Source organism: Monodon monoceros, unplaced genomic scaffold (genome assembly GCF_005190385.1).
Source record: "Monodon monoceros isolate NGI ecotype Baffin Bay Population unplaced genomic scaffold, NGI_Narwhal_1 Super_Scaffold_16, whole genome shotgun sequence".
Classification (NCBI taxonomy): Eukaryota; Metazoa; Chordata; class Mammalia; order Artiodactyla; family Monodontidae; genus Monodon; species Monodon monoceros.
In genome coordinates, this window is record NW_021703772.1 from 84,997,895 (window position 1) to 85,022,487 (window position 24,593).

Genomic DNA, 24,593 nt, shown 5'->3' on the forward strand with positions numbered 1-24,593 from the left:
TCTCCCTTCATTAGTTAACTCATCTTTCAGATCTTAAACCAACTGTTCCTAGAGACAGATCCAACTGCCTATTTCATGTTTTTATGGTGGGAGAACCTCCTGTTGCAGTTTCTATTTTGCACTGTGATTATATTTTAATGCCTACCCCCGCCCCAAGATTGTAAGTTCCAAGAGAGCTGCTAACTTCTCAGTTTTCTTACTTTCTGTTGTGTATCTATGCCTAGGACAAGGTAGATATTTAATTAATATTTACTCAGTGACTGAATGAATGAAGGAGGTGAACATCTTGATAACCTGTAATAATTGTGTCTACTATAACAAAATCTAATGTAAAGTGAATAAATGCAAATTCCAACATTTATATCCATAAAATCAACCACAAAAGTACGGAATGAGGTACATGAAACTTAAAAGCAGATCATACAAATGTATATTTCAGTATTCTACTTAATTACAATTTCCCTATGAATCAACAATATGACATGTTTACCTCAAAACAGAATCACTAGGAAGATAGTGCCCAAAAATCATAGAATAGATTTTCCCTTTATACTTCAAATTGATCAAACTGTATCAAGAAAACTGTGGAATACTATTTTTATAGGAATGCAAATAAATTGGAGCATACTCAGAGAAAAGAAATTGCCATGATGAGATTGGGAAGCCATTACAATGACTGAAAAGAGCTATTTTGTATTTGCTTATTCATTCATTCACTCATTTAATTCATTCAATGAATATGATTGAGTATATCATACCAAGATGAAATCTGGGCAGTTGAATGCACAAGCAAAATAGACAATGATCCCTGCCTCGTGTAGCTTACATTCTTTAAGGAATGATAAACAATAAATATAATAAAGAAGTAAATCATCTAGTATATTAGAAGGTGATAAGCACTACGGGGAAAAATGTTGAATGATTAAAGGGGATCTGGGCGCTAGGGTGGAAAGAGAAGGAGCTAACAGAAACATTAATACTGTAATGAGTGTTGGACTTATTGAGTGGTGATATTTGATCAAAGAATACAAGAAAGTAAGGGATATAAGATATTCCCCCCAAATGAATGTCTGGGGGAAAATGTTTGAGGCAGAAAAACCACTCAAGTGAATGCCCTACTTCAAGATGGATATTGCATGGCATGTTGGAGGGACAATAACAAGCCAGTGTGGCTGAGGCAGAGTGAGTCAGTGGAAGAGTGCAGGAGAGGTGACCTGAGAAGCAGAGGAGGCCAGGTCAAGGCCTTGAAAGACATGGCATGGGTATTGGTGTTTACTCTAACATGAGTAGCCAAATGAGACTGGATAAAATTGTGTATATTAAAATGAACCAAACTGCAGAAACTATAAAATGGCAAAATTTAACTCTATTTTAATAGTATTACTAAGAATTAACAACATAAAAAATAGAATGGGCAATCTCATCATGGACAAAATTATTTTTTTAATTCATCACTTTATTAAAATGGATCTTGAATGTACATGCTTTAATTCATGTCCATTCTATTGATAGAAAAATGGAGACAGAAGACAAGAAATACAAGTGATATGAGAGTTCAAGACCTCATAAATCTTTTTGTTTGTTTTGCTTTATTTTATTTTAATTTTTTTAACATCTTTATTGGAGTATAATTGCTTTACAATGTTGTGTTAGTTTCTGCTTTAGAACAAAGTGAATCAGCTATGCATATACATATATCCCCATATCTCCTTCCTCTTGCATCTCCCTCCCACCCTCCCTATCCCACCCCTCTAGGTGGTCACAAAGTACTGAGCTGATCTCCCTGTGCTATGCGGCTGCTTCCCACTAGCTATCTATTTTACATTTGGTAGTATATACAAGTGCATGCCACTCTCTCACTTCGTCCCACCTTACCCTTTCCCCTCCCCGTAAGACCTCATAAATCTTATTTCCATTTTCATTTTATCACATTCCAATGCAGATGGTCTCTCATGGTCCGTCAGAACTTAGGGAAAAGTCCCCAAATAAAAGAATTTTAGTGCAGTTAGCATGTTTTAAATAATATACAACAACGTTTTAAAATATCATATTAAAATATATATCATATGCTTATAACACAAGCATATATAAAGTATATTTGTACATATAAAATATAAATATATTATATAAATATTCGATACTGTAAAGAACTATTAGTATATAATGTAATACTTTAAACATTATATCACAAACATTGTGAACGTATATCTTTCAAAACAACACAACTTACTTCTTACCATTTTTATCATCCAGTAGCATTTCCTGTTATATAATGAAAACAGTAAGATTTCTGGGGCATATATTCCTTCCTCATTCAGGAGATTTTAGAAAGTGAGATTTTAAAAATTATCCTTTAAAAATTTGTTAAATTATTTTTCAGTGCTCCATAATTTTTGTTGCTTTTTTTAGTGGAAAATAACTAGAGGAATTTAAGTTGACAAAAATGCACCTCAACAGTACACTATTCTACTTTTTAAAAATAAAGCTACTCTGTTTATTTAAGCAGTACATCCATCCTGCAAATACTTTATAAGGGAAACAATATACAAAGAAACACACACACACACACACACACACACACACACACACACCCTTTCCTAAAAATGTTTCCATTACTCCTCAGAAGTCACCAAATGGCAAACCTAAATGATTAGACTAACTCATCCAGCTCACTAGTCAATTTAGGAAGAGAAAGGAGGTCTACAGAGTGAAGTAAGTGGACAGATTGAAGAACGAGGAGGGGGGTAATGTTTTCTGGAAGTAGCTCTTAGAAATCCTGTTCACAGCCTGGAACCGCATAAATTTTCTCTGCATATGTTATTGCTACCTTGGGGGCCATGATAGCATATGCATTTTGGGTTTAAAAAAATAGATATATGTACATGAATATGTGTGTTTAATGCATAAATATTATGATGACTTTTCTTTCATGGGACTCCGTAGTCCCTTCAGACTGTACTATAGTATGTACAGTAAATAAACAGTAATCCATTGAGAATGCATATATTTTTTGAGAAAACACAAGGTAGGGGTGAAAAAGGGCTGAATATTATTGCTCAATTTAGAATATCTCAGAAGTGAAAAATTATGAAGCAAAATAAACTCAGCAAGACAATACAGACATTTGGCGGTAACACTGACTCCAGCAGAAGAATCAATATGAATATATAAACTGGAACAAAGAATCTTGAAAAAGCAAGAAAATCACACTTATGCATTAGTGTAACAGCTAGAAAAAATTTTAAAGCAAACTAACATATTGTTGAAATGCATTATGTAGTATGATTAGAAAAATATAACTGCTGGTCAGGTGACTTTAATAAAGCCAGTAAGTTTAGTTACTTGAACACCTGTAGGTTATTATTATGAAAAGAATGTTATCATTTGAGTATAAATTCAGCCCATGATGTATTTTGTTTTTCAGAGAAGATATATATTCAATGTACTTAGTCTTAATATTCTTTGTATATGTGATAGAACAGGATGATAAAAGCAAATGATTATAATATATTTGGTTTCCCAGTAAGTTCCCTCAAACACAGAATGACAAATCTAATATGAATCCCCAGAAATTCAGTTACTTCTAAGCTTCAGTATTCTGGAATACATAAAATAAATATATGATCAATGAAATGAAATATGACAAAATGTTTCATATTGATGTTTTCTTCTTTCAAAAAATGCCTTTTTGGTTAATGCCCCAAGTCACTTTTTCCATACATTTTCTTTTTCACAATGTATAGATTTCCTAGTTCTGATCTTAAGTTCAGGGAGCCTGGGGAGAAGTGGGAGATTTCTTCAAACCAGGGCTGTTCCTCAGCCTTTCACATGAGAAAATTGTTAGAAGCATTAAAGTATTTCTGACTATGCTGCATTCCTTTGTTCAGAGTGAGTTTTGGGAACACATCCTTTTCTCATTATATTTCCATAAAATATATTTGATCTATTCTATTCTTAGAATACCTCTGATGTGGTCTGTGAGTGGAGTACAGTATAAAAATATTTCTTTTTTATATGAGACAAAATGTTTCCATTTCTTAGACACATAAAAAAAAATCCGACTATATAGCACTCTAAGAAAGTAAAATTTGTTCAGTACATTTTCGTAGTGCTCAAAACAGACCACAAAGGCCCCCTATTCCTCTATTGTAGTTCAGAACCTCACCCAAGGCATGGAGCCCTCTGCAGAACAAAAGGAAATCAGGAAGAAAAAGGGGAGCCAGGAGGACTGGGAAAGATCTTGGATAACTCAACTAAGAAACAAAAGAAGTTAACCCTCTTTCTCTAAGACTAAATGAGTTTGACTAAATTTGTATCAGGAACAAACACATCATCAAAATTTTTAATAGTTTAATGTGAATAGTTAACATTTCCTACTGGTGGTGAATAGTTTAAATGTTTGCTCAATTAATTCAATTTAGAAACCACTAGAAGCCAAACAAGTCTCTCTTGCAGTTTTCTACCACGCACCCAGGGTACACAGCACCAGGCCACACATCTACAACCTGGCCTAGTTGACCTGTTTATTATTCCAGTAGCAAACAATTTTTTGAGAACATTTTCTTCAGAAGACTTGTCTCTGGCATTCCCTTATAAGAGAACAACTACTTAAATCCAGTTGTGTCGGGGACAAATGAAACTAAAAGTTAATCCTGAAGGATTGCCACCCACAAACTCAGTCCAAAACCAAAGACATAGAAGAAATCTACTGCTAACTCTCTTTGATTACTCATGTTATTGTGTATTTATAATTTTTATGGTTAACATAAGCAATATAAGGGCAAGAATTTGGTCTCTCTTATCACAGTGTCTAGCATATCTAGAACAGTGCATGATACACAGCAGTTACTCAATAAATATTTGCCAAAAATATGAATAAATGAATGAGTAGGGAAAATGGACCTCATTCTCTGTTCATTTTATTGCTAAAAAGGAAATATACAAAGTGACAATAATTGGCCCAGTTAAACTGAGAACTTGCTGATTGTCCAAGAAGACCTTATCCTTCCCAGATGAGATAGCTGACTATATATTTGGGAAACAGTTGCTCCTTGCAAAAGATACTATCATTACAGACATGTCTGAATTCTTTTTATAAGAGATAAGTGCAATGTTCCAAAAATTCTAAATATTTCTGTACTGGAGTGAAATACTGAAGAGTGCTGCATTCTTAAGCTTTTATACAGCCTCCAGTGTTAAATCCCCCTACAGATTTAGCACTATCAATGTTACTGCTATTGATATTGAACCAACATAAGCAGACATATGTACAATCAGTTTTGCTGTAATGGGTTATATGCAAAAATCATGCAATAAAAACAACAGGACTTATGGGGAAAATGATTTGGGGGTACAACACTCAGAAACTTTTGTCAGTGACTCATTAAGGAAAAAGAAACCTAATAAAAATGGTAGCATAGTTTTACATATGATGTATGTTTAAGAAATACATAAATACTACAGTAAATGTCACTTTATCTTGAAAAAGACCTGAAGGTTGCTTATGCTGGTGGCCTCAGAAGGGTTTAGCTCATGTCTTACTGTGAAGGGGAGAGAGGACAGCCATATGAAATTAGACAGAAAGTTGTAATACTAGGTGTGGAAAGGTGTGGCTCATAACTCATAAGATGAACAAGGTAGCTGGTGAATATTTGACGTACGTGCGTGTGTGTATTTTGTGTATCTCCATACAGTTCGATTCTACTGTGTGCAGTTTTCAACGCTCATTCACCTTGTGTTTCTTGTAGACAAAATTGTGCATAAGTAAGTTCAAAATTTGCATTATGTAAATTGTTCTCTAATATATTAATCATGTTGGAACAAATTCATGTTTTCAAAAAGAGTGTTATAGTAGAAATCCCTCTATCATCTTCCAACAGAATGAAAGAAAAACTATAACATAAATCTCAGCCCAATCAACACAGGACCATGCTAGCACAGTTTGCATTTGACTTTTACACCCTAAATAAAATCTGCTTTATCTACATTTTAAACTTCTTAAGAGCAACAGATAATAGCATATTCAGGAGTTCTTTCTCCAACTGCTTTTAATGTAATAGGATTCAAGAAATATTGTTTGGTGAAAAAGCCAGAAGAACCATTGCAATATACCACTCCAAGTACGTAGTCTTTAACTGCTCAGGTAGCAGAGATAAAGTGTAGAAATTATAGTATAAGGAAAACACAATGTAAGGTCATTGTGGTTTTAAATGGAGTTTGGCATTTGAGACCTCAAAATTGATAGGCCCACATGTGCATCTAGTAAATTACACCACAGCTACTCATTCAATAAAACATAGGTGATGTTAAATTTCCATGATCCTACATAACATTGAAATATACTAAATCATAATTTTGAGGTTCTCTTGAAAATTGAGTAATTTAGCCCAATATTTTTGCTTCTCTGCTGGCTATAAGTTAAATGGATATATAGATTTTTTTGATATACAGTTTCACTGGTTATTTTGACTCTTTAAGGATAGATCAGCAGTGGATTGCACAAGAATTAACTGTTTATTGAATACCACCAATATGTGAATCACTGTTCAAAACCATACTCAGTATATTGTTTCAAAATCTGCTGCTCCTTTTATATTACCTATTTCCGTTAATCATTTAGTTAATTAACAAATCAAATCTCACTTCCTGTATTGATATTTGTTGGCTGTATTTGTAACTGTTGCTTAAACAACAAGTTTATTTTTTCTCTCCTCCACAAGTTCTGTGCAAGTCAGCTGGGGTCACTTTTCTGCTTTGTCATTAACCTCACTCCAAGACTGAAAATAATAGAGCTATCACTATCTGGAATATAGCTGGTCACAATGACAAGGCAAAATCACGCCTCTTACAGTTTTTGCCCAGGAATAACACTTCTCTGCTCACATTTCATTGGTGGAAACATGTCATGTGGCCACCCCTATTTCCACGTTGGGAGGGAATCTACTCTTCTGCTGGGGGCTGTGGAGGTGAGAATGCTAAATTATTTGTGCAAAGTCATAGTAACGTTCATAAACTTAATGTTCGCTAAAGTCCTTTGCCTTTATTAAATTCTATGGTTATTTTTTAAAAGGGCACTTTGCAGGTAATATATGAGATTTTTGAAATTAGTTGGATTATTTAGTTTGGAAAATTTTCTAATATGAAATTGATATTAAAGAAATGGACCATATCTTATCCTTCAAAGATCCATTATTAATCACGGTAAAAATTTCAGGAGATTAAAACCTGACACAAACTATCCAACCAGGATTTTAATGGTTAAAAGTGAAGAAAAGATTTTTTGTTTTGGTGTTGAATGCTATTTAGATAACACAAAAACACATGACCTAAATTATTTCAGTGGTCATAGGAACTGTGCAGGATAAAAGAAAAGAATTATGTTTAGAAACTTGTAAATGTTAGGAAAGTTTTATAATCATTAAATAGCTACGGTCTGATGTTAGCGGAAAAACACTGTATGATCTCCATTACCATGCCCTCATTCTAAATGTGCAAGCTCACATGTCAGCCGTGGACTTGCCATGCCTGGTTAGATTTGTCTTCTTCAGTTACCACTCAGTTACTAACATAACCAGGCTCAGTGCCTCCTCCGCAGCATGGCTTGGCTGTCCCATGTAAAAGTGATCTGGTTTGTTTAAACAGAATGTTTTCTTACTGTTCTCTTTGTTATTATATATCATAGCAGAGAGCTTCAAGTTAATAAACCAGCATTTCACCACTGCCCACATGTCAAAATAGGTCACAGAACCTTCAAGGGAACATCAAATCAAAAGGTCAGTAATATCACCATAGTTTGCACCATACATTTTAGAGTATAACCACTCTGCCTTTTGGTTCACTGCCAATATATTCTGCCTTCTGTTAGTCTCATATTCATTGAATATTGATCGTCTCACTCCAACTTGATTAAAAACCTCTTTAGCCCAGAGACCAAGCTGTGCACTTCTTTGCATCAACTACCATACCTAATGTAGTACTGAACACATAGCAAGTCCCTCGGAACTTCTCTGTCCTGGTGACATCTATTTAAAATGCAGGGAGGACAGAGGACTTATATTTCTTCATTCAAAAAAAAAATTTTTTAAGCAGCTGCCACACAGCCTGGACTGTATAAAGTTTTGGTAAACAACTGAAAACAAGCTACAAACCTCAGAGCAGTAGTTCTCAATCAGGGTCAGTTTTGCCTCCTAGGGGATATTTGGCAATGTCTGGATATCGTTTTGGTTTTCACAGTTGAGGCAGGGGTGCTGCTGGCATCTAGCCGGTAGAGGCGAAGAACGCTGCTAAACATCTTGCGATGCAAAGGACAGCCCCCCACAAGAAAGAATTATCGAGCCCCAAATGTCAATTTGCCCAAGTTGAGATCCTGCCCTATAGTTTAATGGGTAATGTATAGTGTAATGTTTTTCAGAGAATGAAAAACAATTTTAATACAAACTTGCTAATAATGATATCTTCTTTCGCCACTATTCTCAAAGGCAATGAGGTCAATATTTGTATCTCATTAAACAATGTAACATTGATAATGATAAATTCAGATACAGACACATGACAAAAACTATATAAAGGAGTTACTAAGAAGACTTTTGTTATTGAGAAGACTTTTGAGGATGGAGATATAAACAGTTGTTTCCATAACTCTCTTAGACTAGAAGTAGCATTTCCTCATTAACAGAAATAAAGAAGATAATAATAGGCAAGGTTAAGTTTAGAAAAGCTATGTTTATACTCCAATTGTATTTCTGATACCCCGGTAACTGCCAGGGCTACTCCACAACTTGAGATCTAGTTAAGATTGGCTAAGGCTCAACTTCTTTTTACTCAAGGGTCTTGAGTAGAAAAATAATGTCCAGTAATTTCTTATGTAATAATAAATATGTAATACAATAATAATATTTCAAATAAATAAGAAATATCCAGTTTATATGCAAAGATTTTTTTTAATCAGGTAAAGATGAATCATAATAGGGCAGAACCATTGGAATTTTGCAGCCTTTCTTGCTAGTACTCCAAAGGTCAGATTTAAAAAGCTGTGCTCAGTAATTTAATGCAAATTTGCATTTGTTTAACAGTAAAATCTTCACTATTAGAGGGGTAGCCTAGAGTTGGGGAACCTCCTGGGCACAACCTAATTGTATCTAACCTTACTGGGCAATTGCCAAAAAGCAATGCCCCTTCATTTCTATTACTGCAAAACTTCAATAAAGTGTTAACTCTCTATGTCCATCAGACCCTCAAATAATTACAGTAGTAAAAAGTTTAAGTATATCCATCACACCTATTTCCTACATGAAAGCTCCTAAGCCTAAGAAACCTAGTAATCTTTGTGTGTTGTCGTTTCTGTCTCTCTCTCTCTCTCCCCCCTCTCCTTTGCACGTCTGTGTGTGTGTGTGTGTGTGTGTGTGTGTATGTGTGTGTGTCTGTTTCTTGGAGAATACAGACACAGGGCACATCGTTCTCTTTGTATTGTTTTCTTTTCTACCTCACCTAGGGTTGAATTAGCAAACTTCTCATCTCTCCATCTTTGTATTTGTTAATCTATTATTACATTTTACCCTGAGTCTTTTTTTGTTGTGTAGCTATATGTCTCTTTCACTCAATTGACCATTCTTAAAAACTAAACAGATGTTTTCCTTATTTTTGAAATTGAATTATTTTATATTTCATTTTAAATGTTTATGCATTCATTCACTTAATCATTTAACATATAATTATTGAATACCTATTGTATTCCTGGTTTATGTTGGAATTTGGAATATGACAAGTAATAAAAACTAGATTTTCCATACCCTTACTGTGTATTATAGTCTTTGGAGAAGACAGACAAGTAACCTGGCAATGATATTTCAGTGTGATAAGCTCTCTGATAGCGGAAGTGGAGTTCCATGAGAACATGTAGAAGAGGCAACTAAGTCAGTCCTAAAGGGGTTGAGACTTGAGGAAACATGCCAGAGGTTCTGAAATCTAGACTTACATATGAGGAATTAACCTAAATTACCTTTCTGGGCAATGGAAGAATAATGGCTATGCCGAGTGGTGGAAACAGCAGCCAAATAGTGACATGATCAGATGTGTATTTTTAAAATAGCTAGTGGGAAGCAGCCGCATAGCACAGGGAGGTCAGCTCGGTGCTTTGAGATGACCTAGAGGGGTGGGATAGGGAGGGTGGGAGGGAGGCTCAAGAGGGAGGGGATATGGGGACATGTGTATGCATATGGCTGATTCACTTTGTTGTACAACAGAAACTAACACAGCATTGTGAAGCAATTATACTCCAATAAAGATGTATTAAAAGAAAAGTATCACTCACTTTTCCGTACAGGACTACAGTGGAGGCAGGATTGGAAGCAAAGAGACCAGCCAGGAGACTGTTGCAATTGTCCCTTGAAGAGGTGAAGTTGGCTTGCAATAGAAGAGAGACAGAAGAAATTGAAAGTTTATTGTTAGTTGGAGATGAGGATGGGAGAGCCAAGGCCGATTCCACGGTTTCTGACTTGGTCAATTAGTAGATGATGGTACCATTCCTTGAGCTAGAGAGCACAGGAGAAGCAGGAACACAGAAGGCTGAGGGGCAGAAGCTGGAAAAAGAATAGGATGAGTTCAGTTTAGACCACATTCTATTTGAGTTACCTAACAGACTTCTTCATGGAGGCACCCAGGCGGAAGTTGGCTACATAGCCTGAAACACAACAGAGAATCAGGTACAGTAGATAAACTTTGGAGATGAGATTTTTTTTCTTAATGGATAAATACATTGTGCATATATTAAGCTAATTCCTTCTAATATAGATTGAGAAGTAAAGAACCTCTTGTCCAGTCCTTGATATGCATCTTCAAAGGCGTTGGGCATTTTTGTCTGATCACCATACACTTGAGTTCCTTATTAGTGTCATTGTCAAAAGGCTGAATCAAAATAATTTTATTAATCTCTTACATTTGTATAGTCCTTCACAGTTTACTACAGTTCTTTCCCATACTGCTCTGGACAAAGTCTCAAGTCTGTGAGCTGGCATTGGAGAAGCAGCCTGGGGCCAGGAAACCAGGACAGAACCACAGACCAGGAGTTCTAATGAGGTTGCTGCAAGTATTTATTCTGGGGTCACAGCCAGTGTTCAGAACCAGAAGTCACAGAGTTAACCAAGCCAAGGCCCAATATCCAAGCCAAGAGTCAGAGCCAAGGCCATGGGCAGAGCCAAGAAGCAGTCACAGGATTAGCACATCAGAACAAGCCCCAGAACTGCTGTTGAACCCATGGTCCTCCCTTAGGCCCTGTGTCCTTTGGAGGCATTCTCTCTCCACAGAATGGCACTTTCAGAGGTAAGCAATCCAAGAGGTGGGAATAGAGCACCTGAGGATTTCCTCTGCCTTTATAGGAACTTTGCTTTGGAGAGCGCTCTTACTACCTAAAGCATCTTAGGCACAGTCTGCACTTTCTTTTAAGACAGGTAAGGTTATTTTTTAAAGATCAACTTTGAGTATTATTTATGAATTTATGAAAACCCCTGAATATAAACAATCATTTTTACATTAAATTAAAATCAATAAGAAAAAGAATGCAGTGATTCCAAATTCAACTCGATTTCTTTCAAAGAATCTTATAAACAGAAAATCCCTATTTCTACTTGGAATACTTTCCTATGACATCCTATGATAGGTCTTCCTTCATTCACCCTCTTTTATGGAACTTCAGTCATAATCCTTAGATTATTTTCTTTTCTCTTTTTCAGTTTTGATGGAGCCAAAAGACCCTAAGATCTACCCAGGTAAAAAAAAAACTAAACTTTTATAAACCTGTATTCTTAGAAATTTAGGAAACACATTGAAAAATACAAATACATTTGTATTGTCTTTTTAAATACAATTTTGAACCGATAATACATTCATATGGCTCAACAATTTTAAAAGTACATTTTAAAAATATACAGTGAAGTTTTCCTTCCCAGATCAGTCCCTCCTGCATTTCGTTGCACACCCATAAACACACCCAGTTGTCATGCATTTCTTGCTATCCCTTCAGAGCTTTGTAAAAGTACAAACAGGTATATGTTCTCATTTCTCCTCTTTCTAAGCGAAACATAGCTCCCTATTGCTCTGAACCTTGCTTTTTTTCCATGTAAGTATGTGCAGAGATTTCTCATTTCTTTTTTGAGTTGCAAAGTATTCTATTGTATGCATTCTATTGTATAGGTGTCCCTTAGTTTATTTAATCAGTCTTTTATTCGAGACAATTTACATAGATACTTAGCTCGTTCCTTTACTATTACTACATAGCGATGAATAATCTGTTTATACATCATTTTGAATATATGCAAGAACATCCATAGGAAAAATTACCAGAAATGAATTTGATGAATTAGGAGATATTTGCATTAATGATTTTAATGGATACAGCAAAATAGCCTTCTGCAGTGTCATGCAAATATCCACTTTCCTACAGCCTCACCAGCAGGTACTTTTAACAAACAGACTTTTGAAAACCCTAAGTGAAAAACTATGGTTCTCTATATAGTTTAATTAATTTTTCTCTTGTTGTGGGTGTTATCAAGCATCTTGTCATATATTTAAAGAGCCAAAGATGTTATTTTCTTTTCATAATCTTTGTCTGTATTTCTTTTAAATTGTTGGTATTTTCTAATCATTGATATCTAGAATACCTTTATGACACCAGTCCCTTTTCTACAATGTGAGTTTGAGAGTACTTCTCCCGAGTTTTGTTTATCTTTTGACTTTTATATATTGTTTTTGGCCATGAAAGATTTTTAAATTTTTATGTGTCAATTTACTTATCTGTATTTGGCTTCTAGAATATCAATAAAATAAAACACATGAGTACCTCAACATTTTAAAATATATCTCTTTCCCCAATTTAGCATCATACTTATTGGAATATACCAGATGTAGGAACAAAACAAGAATGTTTAATATCAACAGTATGATTAAGGTTCAATGAATGGTACTGACACACAGAAATGAAAAAGAGAATAAAAATTGAGGCAAAAACATACCTAGACATAACCCCCAAAGTTTGCAGGACCGATATAAAGAAATCTTATAAATGCTACTGAAGGACAAAAAAGAATTCTTGAACTAATGAAAAGACACATCATTACCTTGGACTAGAAGACCCAACATCATAAAACACCAATTTTCCATAGGTTAACTCATACATTTTATGTACCATCCTCCAAAAATAACTCACTGGGTTTTCCTGTGTTTGTTTATTTTGTTTGTTTTGTTTGTTTTGTTTTTCTTGTTTTGTTTTAAAAACTAGGCAAGATAATTATAAAATCCAAACAGAAAAACAAATACATAAGAATATCCAGGAAAAACCTGATTCAGAAGAATAAGGGTAAATTAGCTCTACAATACATTAAAGTATATTCTAAATCCTCAATAATTAAATTAGTACATTAGGATCACATGAATATCAACAGACCAGTAAAAAATTATAATAACTCCCAAAATATTCAATATATACAGAAATTTAGTTTATGATAAAGATGACATCTCAAATCAATGGGTAAAGGTGAACTACTCCATTGATAATGCTGGGACACCCGGATAATCATCTAAAACGAAATGTTGGATCCATACTTCATACATTCCAAGCACCCGGTAAATTCAAAATGAACCAACATTAAGAGAGAGAGAGAAGCAAGGAAGAAAGAAAAGAAAAGAGAGAAAGGAAGGAAGGGAGGAATGAAGGAGGGGAGGGAGGGAAGGAGGACTAAAGCCCTAGGTGAACCTTGAGATGGGGCAAACTTCTAACTATCAGGCAAATATACATTTTAGTATTTTTATATGTTCTGTGTAATTCCAAAACCTTGCGAAATTTTTTTCTTGGATAATAAAGTAACAGCCTGTGTCAAACCTCAAGCAGAGGTTTTTGAGAAAAAACTGAATAATCTCTTTTCTTTAAAGCAAAAAGATATGTATGAGAATATCAGAGGACTATAAACACAGAGAGGGAATGGGATTTTAAAGGCCTCTGGTTGAAATACAAAAATTTTTTTTAAATTCTGAGCAATCTTTCGAGTTAAGTATGTTAAGCCCTTGTATATTTTTAAAAAGAACATGGATTATAGTGATTTATAGTCAGAAGACACAGGTTTGAGTTCCTTCTCTTACCAACCATGTGACCTTAGGGGAATTTCTTAATTTTTCTGAAATTTAGTTTTCTAATTAACAAATGAAATTAATGGGATAATTCTTGTCAAAGTCAGCAAGTTATTGTTTTGATCAAATAATATAATCTGAAAATACTTCATAATCTATAAAACCTACTCCATAATATGTAAAAACTATATAAATTTTCATTGTTACTTAATATGTTATATATCTAAGCACAACAGATATATATTTATTTTAATATAAGAAATTCAGATTAAGCATATGAAGATACTCTATACAGCATCCTAGCAGTCTTGGGGTTTACGGAGTAGAAGTTAAAGTAAGTTTATTACTGTCTATGAAATGCCACTTTATTGATTTGAACATTATTTAAAATTAAACTGGATGAATATGTAGACAAATCATTATTCCAAATGGCATGTCGATGGATAGAAGCGGCAGCAGGTACCACGAGGTACTGAAGCAGAGGCATTTCCCTGATGCCCATCACTGAAGCCAGTTCACATAGGGGGGCACACAAATAGAGAGTCTTTGTGGGAGCACCTGAGCTACAGAAGAAGCAAAGAAGGCAGCCATCTCTCTATTCATTCTGAACTGCCACCCCTGTGACCAAGCCTCTCCATCAAAAGCTTGTAAAGGGTCATGCTAATGGCAAAACAGAAAATGATGGCCTCTTTTCCCCTCTGGGTTTTAGTAACATAGAGGATGAAACTCTCAGACACAATGTGTGTTGCATCCTGACAAGAAAAAAAAAAACATTTTCAAATAAGGATACTGGGAAGAGAGAGTGGCTTTGGGTTTAATCTGGAATCTTAACTCTAAATAGGCAGGCAGGGCCAAATCAGTCCAGGAAGCCCTACGTAACAGTATCCAGGTGGGCTCTTTATTTCTGAAAAAGAAAATGACTTGCTGAGAATGATTAGTCCCACCATCTGAGATGAAAAATGTATATAGTTTACTCTATATACTTCCATGCCTAAATGACAGACATTGTCTTCTGATCCCATTGTCTGTTCTCAAGAACAAAATAAATAAAAAATAAAAAGCAAGCACTTCCCTTCCCCTACCCACCACCCCTCCCAAAAAAGAAAATCTTCTGTGATCAAAAAAAATTTTTTCACCAAACTAGTCTAAATCTTTTCATTATGTTGCTCAGTTTACATACCACAGAGTTTGCTCTTTTCTCTAAGGTCCACATAATTAATTTTTGAAAATTCTTCTCCAGTGTTTATTTATTTGCCCAAAGGATGGCTTTTATCAATTGCATTATTTGAGTAATCGTCAGCAAAATTCTATATGGGACTAAACTTCCCTGACTGTGCTTTATAGATTGTTCATGCCTATTTCCACCTAGAATGATTAGGTATAGCTCTAACCTGAGGGCTCTGCCTCTTGGTTCCACCTACTGCCAGGGGTATGCTGGAGTCAGCTTTCACCACTTGCCAGAGCTGATAATGTCCATCTCTTCCCAGCCCTGAAACGAGTGACATCATGGTGGTAGCTTGAAGTTGGCCATGGCACAGATATTTACACCATGGAAATTGGTAAAAACTAAAAGCCAACTCCCCCCACTCAAGAAAGTCAGTCGTTAGTCATTTTTCTAGCATACCCAACTATCACTATGTTCTTTCCTGGGGAGCACTGTTCTCTGACCAGTATATAAAAGAGGAACGTTAAATATTTTGACAGGATGATTTGCATCCTACTTGCAATAGAAACTGAAAATGAGTGCCTACTAACACCAAAACACAGAAGTCATATTGAGCCAGGTATAAAACCATTTGACATACCCCAGAAGCAGGACCTTGAGCTGTTACATATATAATCACCTTATGGCACTATTGGGAACCTATTCTTGAAAGGCATTCACATTTCTTGCTGGTACAAACTGATTCCAGTCTTTTTGTAGTGAGTATTTTTGTTTGTTTGTTTGTTTGTTCTTTACTTCTCCCATTGCACTAAGATCACCAGGGTTCAGTGGCAACTTACCGAGGCTGAATTCAATAGGCTGAATGAGTACCGCCAGCTATAAGAAGGTATCATAGTGTGACTATTTTCCATGCTCCACTATTTGCAGCAAACCAAAAATTCAAATAAGTTGCAAGGTTTAGAGTGTGGAAGATGAGGAGATGTAGGGGAGGGACAGCTGCTGTTCAATGATCAAGTCATGAATTAGGAACCATTGCTTTGGGGCAACAGTATAGGGGGAACATTGGTACAAAAAGGATTCTACTTTTCCCATACCTTACCTCCTTTCTCTGCTTACAGCAAATATGATTTTTGGCAAATATGGTGGTGGGATGGCCCAAAACACTTTTCCTCCCAGATGCCAGACAATTTGAAATCTTCTTTCAACAGATGTCCTATAGCATTTGTTGTGGGATGAATTGCATCCCCTCTAAAATTCTTATGTGGAGCCTTAGCCACCAGTAGCACCTCAGAATGTGACTATTTGAAAAGAAGACCTTTGATGAGATAATTAGGTTAAAATGGGTTGTTAGTGTGAACCCTAATCCAATATGACTGGTCTCCTTATAAGAACAGGGGATTAAGATACAGACAACAACACACAGAGGCACCATGTGAAAGACAACAGAAGAAGACAGCCATTTGCAAGCCAAGGAGACAGGCCTCAGAATAAACAACCTTGCTGACACCTTGATCTTGGACCTGTAGCCTCTAGAACTGTGAGAAAATATTTTTGTAGTTTAAGCCACCCAGTCTGTGGTACTTTGTTATGGTAACCCTAGCAATCTAATACAGCATTCCTCATTATTATGAACTGAATTTTGTACTGCCCCTAAATTCATATGTTGAAGCTTTAACCCCCAATGTGACTATATTTGGAGATAGGACCTTTACAGAGATAATTAAGTTTAAATGAAGTCCTAAGGATAAGGTCCTAATCTGAAAGAACTGGTATCATAAGAAGATAAATAAACACCAGAAATTTCTCTTTTCCCACAGAGGAAAAGCTATGTGAGGACACAGCAAGGAGAAGTTGTCCTTCCATCCCCCAGAGATGTAACAACATAAATTTCTTTTATTTAAACCACCCAGTATGTGATATTTTGTTATGGCAGCCTAAGCAGATTGATACACTTTGTATAAGAATCATAGTACCCTGGTATCTCTGTATTAGTATCTTCCTTTGTATGTTTCACTGCTGCATTATTAAATGATGTAGTTACCTGTGAGGCTAAATTCAAAATGGAATCTCAGAAGAAAATAATGCCAGTTTGTTTTTCTAAAACTTCAAGTATATTTTAAATAAGAAACGAGTAAGAAAAAAGTTACATATAATACTTTACTACCCTATGGTTTGGGGCTTCTAAGAGGCTTCGCTCCTAAAATTAGAAACAAATTAGAGAGATATTTAGTTACTGGTAGACAGTGACCCTAAAAGAGGCTACCTATTCTGCTCATGGGGCATAATTCTTCACTTAAGTCACCCAGCAACACAGTTATTTAGGAGGAAACATGAACAACTTCTTGACCACTAGGTTACCATGTGGTCTACCAGTATCAGAGTCATCCAAATGCATGATGAGTTCCTGTGATGTCCCCTTAGACTCTGCATTCTGGAAGACCCCCAACTGACTCAGCGCCTAGCACTGCAGAGGAAAGTGGAAATAGATCTGTACTGTTTCTTCTTAGTCTTTCCATACTTATCCTCCATCCTTTTCAATCCTGCTCTGTACTTTGGGAAGTGACCAGAATGGGTGGCATCAACAAATTACGTTTGCTCTGCAGCTTCTGTACGGGTTTACCAGCAGAGTATCCAAGGACTAGAGGAGACTGGGGCTAAGGTATTTATTGCCCCGGCTGCCCTCTTTGCCCTCCCTTCCCTTCAGATCCCTGAGTATTGATTTTGTTACTCTATTGCAGATCACAGTTCCAGTCAGCAGCCAAGAAAAAAAAAATTGTTCTGAAGAACTTAGGGGCAGGACAGGAATAAAGATGCAGACGTAGAGAATGGACTTGAGGACATGCGGAGGGGGAAGGGTAAGCTGGGACGAGGTAAGAGAGTGGCATGGACATATATACACTACCAACTGTAAAATAGCTAGCTAGTGGGAAGCAGCTGCATAGCACACGGAGATCAGCTCGGTGCTTTGTGACCACCTAGAGGGGTGGGATAGGGAGGGTGGGAGGGAGACACAAGAGGGTGGGGATATGGGTATATGTGTATACATATAGCTGATACACTTTGTTATACAGCAGAAACTAACACACCATTGTAAAGCAATTATACTCCAATAAAGAGGTTAAATAAATAAATAAATACCCTCTCTGAGCTCTGGTAACCTCTCTTTCTACATGTCTCTTTAGGAGTAGGTTGTAAAGGCTCCCTTTTCTTTCTAGTGACTGGGTACTGCCCAATCCTTGCTCATTTCCCTAAACACTGCCCACAGCTTTGTAAAAAAATCCTGAATTAATCAGTTTGAGTGAAACATCTTTTTTTTTTTGGCCAGGACTCTGACAGGTCCAAGAGCCAGTGAGAGTCAAAGTGTAACTGAGGCATCACACACACACACACACACACACACACACACACACACACACCCCAATGCTTCTGCATACCCCACCCCAAATTACTACGTTCTAATATGTTCCCATCTCAAGGTCTTTGTGCTTAGTGTTTTCTCACCTGAAGGCCTCTTTCCATTTTTCTTTACATGATTGGCTCCATCTCATAATTTCAGCTTCCTTTTCAGAGAGTCCCTTTCTGTATAAAAGAGGTCCTTCTCTTTCCTTGTAATTGCTCTGCTTCATTTCATTCTAATATTTACCAAAATCTGAATCTATCTTTATACAGTTTCTATCACCCACTTCTACAGGCTCCAAGAGATCAGGGATCATGGCTGTATTACCACATCTCTAGTGCCACGACTCTGTCTCAGACATAGTAGGCTCTCACTAATTCTGTACACCCATTTATCAGTGACTCCCTACTCCCTTCTCTTCACGAACACAAATACACACCCCCACACATACTCTCTCCACCATGCACACATACCTTTAAGATTATTCACAAGTCATTTTTAATAGCTAATTTCTACAGGCTACTTTGGGTGCTATTTTAATTGTATTACATATATAAGAATTGTGGAGGGGCAGGGCCACTGGGCATACAATCAGATTGCCCTAAACTTAGGTTTTTCAATCTCCCTAGAAATATCTTTGACTAAGGCAACGAGGCAATAAATTATTACTAACATGGAGTGTTTTGCTCCCAGGGAGGAACTTGGGCATTGGGGAGAAATAGTATCAATCATTGATTCATTCGGCCGATTTCTATTTCTTTAAATAAAAAGTGGTACATCAATAGAAAGTTTAAGGATAATGATGGAACACAATATTAAATGAAAGAAAAACCAAGGAGATGTGGATGAGATTTGAAAGACTTTGAAGTCCACATGAGGAGGGATTTGGTCTTTTGCCTTCCACCTAGAATACATAATTAAGATGACTTTGGCTCCAATGGGGCACATGGGGACTGTAGAAGGTTTGAACATTTTAAGGATTTAGAACATGTCTACAATTGTCTCTGCCTTAATTACATAAGGGGAAAGCTTTTATTTTAACTCTGGCCAAGGAAACCCTAGTCATGAAACTGTTTTTATTTGACAAAATGTTTACTCTCACAGGAAAGAGGCAGGGCTGTGCACATTTGATGAGCCAACACTGAAGCGGTTATACATGAGCAGAGGGAGAGATTCAAGGGATGGGCATGGAAAAGTTGCCAAAATTATCATGACATCAAGGTCATAGATCAAATCCGTGACCTTCACGCAAATCTTGGGAAATTCATGTTTACAAAATACATGGCACAATCATGAAACTTCTAAAGGCATTCTCCAAACAGTCATATATTCCAAACTGCTAAATTGTATATTACAATGAATAATATGTTAATGTTTCAAAGACTTTGAAAGCAAACATGCTATATATGCAGATTTCATTTATAAAGAAACCCTTGTCCTCAATCAACTGTGCATACCTTTTCTTTGCACAAATGTAGCCAAACTGCCAGACAGCTTAAAGATAAAGACAAACACTGAGAACAAAGCACAGCACTAGAGCTAAGAGAGATTTGATTCATGTTCTGAGGATCCACGCCACTTTTGACTGCTATGGGATGTTTACTGTTCGTGAAGGACAGAGAGAGTGAACATTGATTATGAGCTCACTCCAGTCTCTCACACCCAATAAACTGTGTTGCATTTCAGAGGTCTGGTTGGGAATGGCTGAGACCATCCTATCAGTATGACTCCTCTGGAAGTTCTGAGATAATCTTGCATGGTCACAAATATTATTACTTGGTCAATAAAAACCTCATTTTGCGAGGCTAGATTGATGAAGATAAATAATACATGCACAATTAATGACTACGGCAAGAATCTGGAATTCAGCAGTCTTGAGATCTAGCCTCAGTCTATCCCCTATTTTACTCTGAAATGCACGATACTTAAGCTGTTTCCCTCAGTTCCCTGGTTCAATTTTATTTACTACTATGTACAAACCATTTTGCTAGAAGATGAGAGGTACCAAGGTGTATAAGAAATTCACCATGCAATAAAGACTCTAGCCCAGTCACAGTAATATAAATTAATACCTAGTGAATGAGAAACATTAGGATTAACATGTAAGGAATCACCAAGTTTTAAAGCTTAGTGAAAACAAAGGATTTGTATATCCAAACCCCCTGTGTTGAGCTCATGGAAGACAGTACAAGCTAAACACTGTTTTTTCTCTTGATTTGTATTTATTGATTGTTCACATATGCTTGACCCTTTACTGAGGGCACAGTTTTTATCCCTATTCAAATGTAATTCCAATGAGGATCAACTTGGATTTCTATGAGGTATAAACCATACCATTTCTGGGGGAAGTAAAATATGACTGAAATTTTATAGTAAATAACACACCTACGCAACCTTGTCAACTGCTATTATGGCATGGCATTTAGAATTTCTTTCTCCTTTGGACTTATATCCCCAACTGTATTATAAATTCTTAGAAGACAAAAGTCTGAGATATATACTTACGGGTTAAGAGTGCTTAGCACTGAAAATAAAACATACTGGATGCTCAAACTCCTTTTCTAGTGTTGGACCCTCACATGAACCTACATTCTCCAATACAATTTCATCTTCATAAGATGAAAGCAAGAAAAAATGTTAAAGGAAATCAAAAGAAGTTTAATGAACATGAAGGGGAGGTTGATTAAAAATTGAGAAACAGAAAGGCAAAGATCCTGAACTATGTCTATATGTACATCACTGAGTCCCCAGCTCCTTGAAGAGTGGCCCCCTTTAAATATTTATTCAATGAGTTAATGAATTAATTGTTAGTGTCTCTCTAGGACAAAATATTGAGCTCAAAGGACCTGAGATATCAGGTAGTTAGGCCATATCCCATGAGAGGAATCGCATGATCTGTTTGGCTCAAAATAGCAATATGAAGTCATCCAAGCCATTATTCCCATATCTAGAACGAGAATGAGTGATGAAGGGAAGCAAATGAGGGAAAAGAATAAAATTCATGGAGGACTTACTATGTGTTAAGCACTTTGCTAAGTCCTTTATACAAAAGGTCTTAATTCATTCTTAAACATTCCTATAAATTAGATACTATTATTCATTCTATAGAATTTTAAAAACTGAGTAATAACTATAATAAGCAGACTCGTTCAAGAGAAATAGGGAAAAGTGAAACAGTGTTGTTAAGTCAGAAATATAAAACATCAGAAATTAAATTATCCTTCAAAATGTTGACATGTTATTTTAACACTTTTACTAAAAGAACAATAAGCAAATGCTTACTTTAAAATGTATGAATATGTTTGCACACAAATGCACATTTCCATTGGATGATAAAACTAAAGTAACCTTTGTAAAAATATAGTTAACAAATCCAGAAAACCATTTTACCAAAAGCCTCCTATAAATGATCTCAGTTCTGTTTTGGAAGAAACTGTTCTCTAGGGAGAAATGAAATAAGTTTTAGTTTCAACATTCACTGTCTTTTTGTGCTGTTCATGAATAAATTGGACTAATTGTTAGATTTGAGAAGTGATGGTTTTATGGTACATATTACTGGCCCAAAATTATTGGTGGTTAAATTCGCCATCTTTAACCAAAGAGTTAGGCTGAATCTAGAAGAAAGAGATATGACTCTCAACGTGGAGTCCCCTAAGTTCTTTGCAATCCCCATATGTATCTGCAACAGGTAACCCCAGTTATCAAGTTCGCAAACTTGAGACACTGAAAGAGTTTCACGTATCACATAACATTTCAACATTTAATACGTATTTTAAGCATATCAATTTCTGCATATAAAGAGTGACTAGCACATCATGCATTACAGTGTCATAGTAGTTCTGAGGAACAACGGCTTTCAATTTAAAGAAGAAAACACCCTCCAGCTGAAGAAAATTCTCACATTACAATATGTTTAAAAGAATCTATTCCAGTTGTGGTTGGTTGTCTATGAGAAATCTTTTTCATGGGGGAAAAAAAAAAATTGAACATTCCCATGTGAAAGTCTTTCTCACAAGAGAAAAACTGTACGTTGCATTTTATACAAACTAGGTGAATTCAAAATGATGGATCATTTCAAAAATATTCATTATACTATTTACTTACATAAATGTGGTTGTATAAAAAGTAAAAAAGGAATGCATTCACAATTGGTTTAAGTAATTTTCTCCTGGCAAACCACCATATAAAACAGGGGCGTCATGGCGCCACAGAATTCTGAATTGTGGTGGAGCATCATCAGTACACATGGCATTAATCTTTGTCTCGTTGCAGGAGACACCCTTGCTTGCATGAGCAGGCTGCCTCTTAAATGTAAGATGGTATAATGTAACTCAGGTTTAAACAACACAATAAATAAGATCTATTTCTCTTTAGCCTTTCTCACCAATCACTTCCAAGCCCTCTTTGTTAAAGTGCTTCATTGTTTACACATTTTAATGTAAATAACAACTTCTTGGAGTGGAAGAGGGACTTTTCCAAAAGAAGAAACTCAAGAGGGTAATATCAAATTTTTTTATTTAACATGTTAAGCAGTTGCAAGATTTTGGGGAAAAAAAAAAGTTAGCATATGTATGTGAACATAGCATAATTACTTACTCCCCTTTCTTACTCATCTTTTAGCAAACAATATTTTGGAAATCTCCCTGTTTTATATCACTTCCTGTTCCCCATGACAGGGGAACATTTAGCTGTCTTTAATGTCTTCTAATTAAATACTCAAAGCATTCTTAAAGTCTTTTTTTTCCCAAATATAGATATATTTTAAAATAACAGACTTTTCCAAATGCATTTTTCTATTGAACTGAGAAGATTTCAGAAACTGTCTCCACTGAATATAATGACTATTTAAGGAAACAAGCTATTTATGTGCAAATATTAAGAGGGATGATTTTGATAACCCACACTCGAGGCCAAAATAAGGATCATTGGGACTTTCACTGAAGAAGTTAATGGAGGCCAGGCCATTGGCAAATGACCTTGAAATCCCTCGATGTAGCCTCAAATTGGCTTCAGCACAAGCTTATTATTAATGCAGACAGTTAGTTTATACCATGAAAAGCACATGGTATCTCTCTCTGAAACTATAGCTGTCACTCAGGCACCCCCATATACAAATATAAGCATCAATGTGACAGCAGTTTTACATTTTTTATAAATATCACAAATTTATTATTCAGTATTTTATGTGTGCCTAAAAAATAGAATAAGCAGACAAATTCTAGTTATATATGTATGTAGCAGCTTTATATATAAGAATTATCATATAAAGGTATTTAACTAAAACATTCTCTTACAATACTTGAATCAGAGTTTAGACTGTATTTTCCTCTCTGATTTGTAACGTCCCAGAGACACATATCAAGCATCTTTTATTTTAGATATCTCAACATGTAATAACTATATTCCTTAACATCTTTGAAAATTGATATGACATATTTCAGAACTTGCACACATACACACATACACACACTCACTCACTCTACCCAGTCAGAAAGGAATTGTTTGCTCAGTTTGCAGATATGAAATCATTAGGGACTGGGTTTTACTTTGGGAAATTTGAGTACCATGTATTGTTAATGTAAAATAAAGAAATAAAGCCTGGGAAGTTAGAAGATTATTTTTTTTGGAAATGCATGTTTAGAACTGAAAAAAAAGAAAAAAGAAAAAACTCTCCTAATGGTAAAGCATTAACAAATACTTTTTCATATGAATAAAATCTGTAATCAGTTAGATAAGAGCAATGTGCCTTTTTTTGGCATTTAATCAAACAATGAAATCATATACACATTTCCTGACACAAAAGACAAATGATGTAATAATCTGAAGGAGTTTCTCTATCTCCTTGGAACTTTGCATACTTGACTTGTTTTCCATATTTTGTGACTTTAAATGGTGGGAAAATTATATTAAATTGCT

At 35.6% G+C, this 24,593-nt stretch overlaps 2 long non-coding RNA genes across 4 annotated transcripts in view; one reads left to right on the forward strand and one right to left on the reverse strand.

Moving 5' to 3' along the window:
* Window positions 1–24,593, reverse strand: part of LOC114897022 — a 409,238-nt gene that overhangs the window by 307,928 nt on the left and 76,717 nt on the right. The gene's annotated exons all lie outside the window — the stretch shown is intronic.
* LOC114897024 lies at window positions 11,099–18,162 on the forward strand. The gene is made up of 3 exons (XR_003793986.1): window positions 11,099–11,316; window positions 11,727–11,762; window positions 18,019–18,162. It is a non-coding gene; the product is annotated as an uncharacterized LOC114897024 (long non-coding RNA).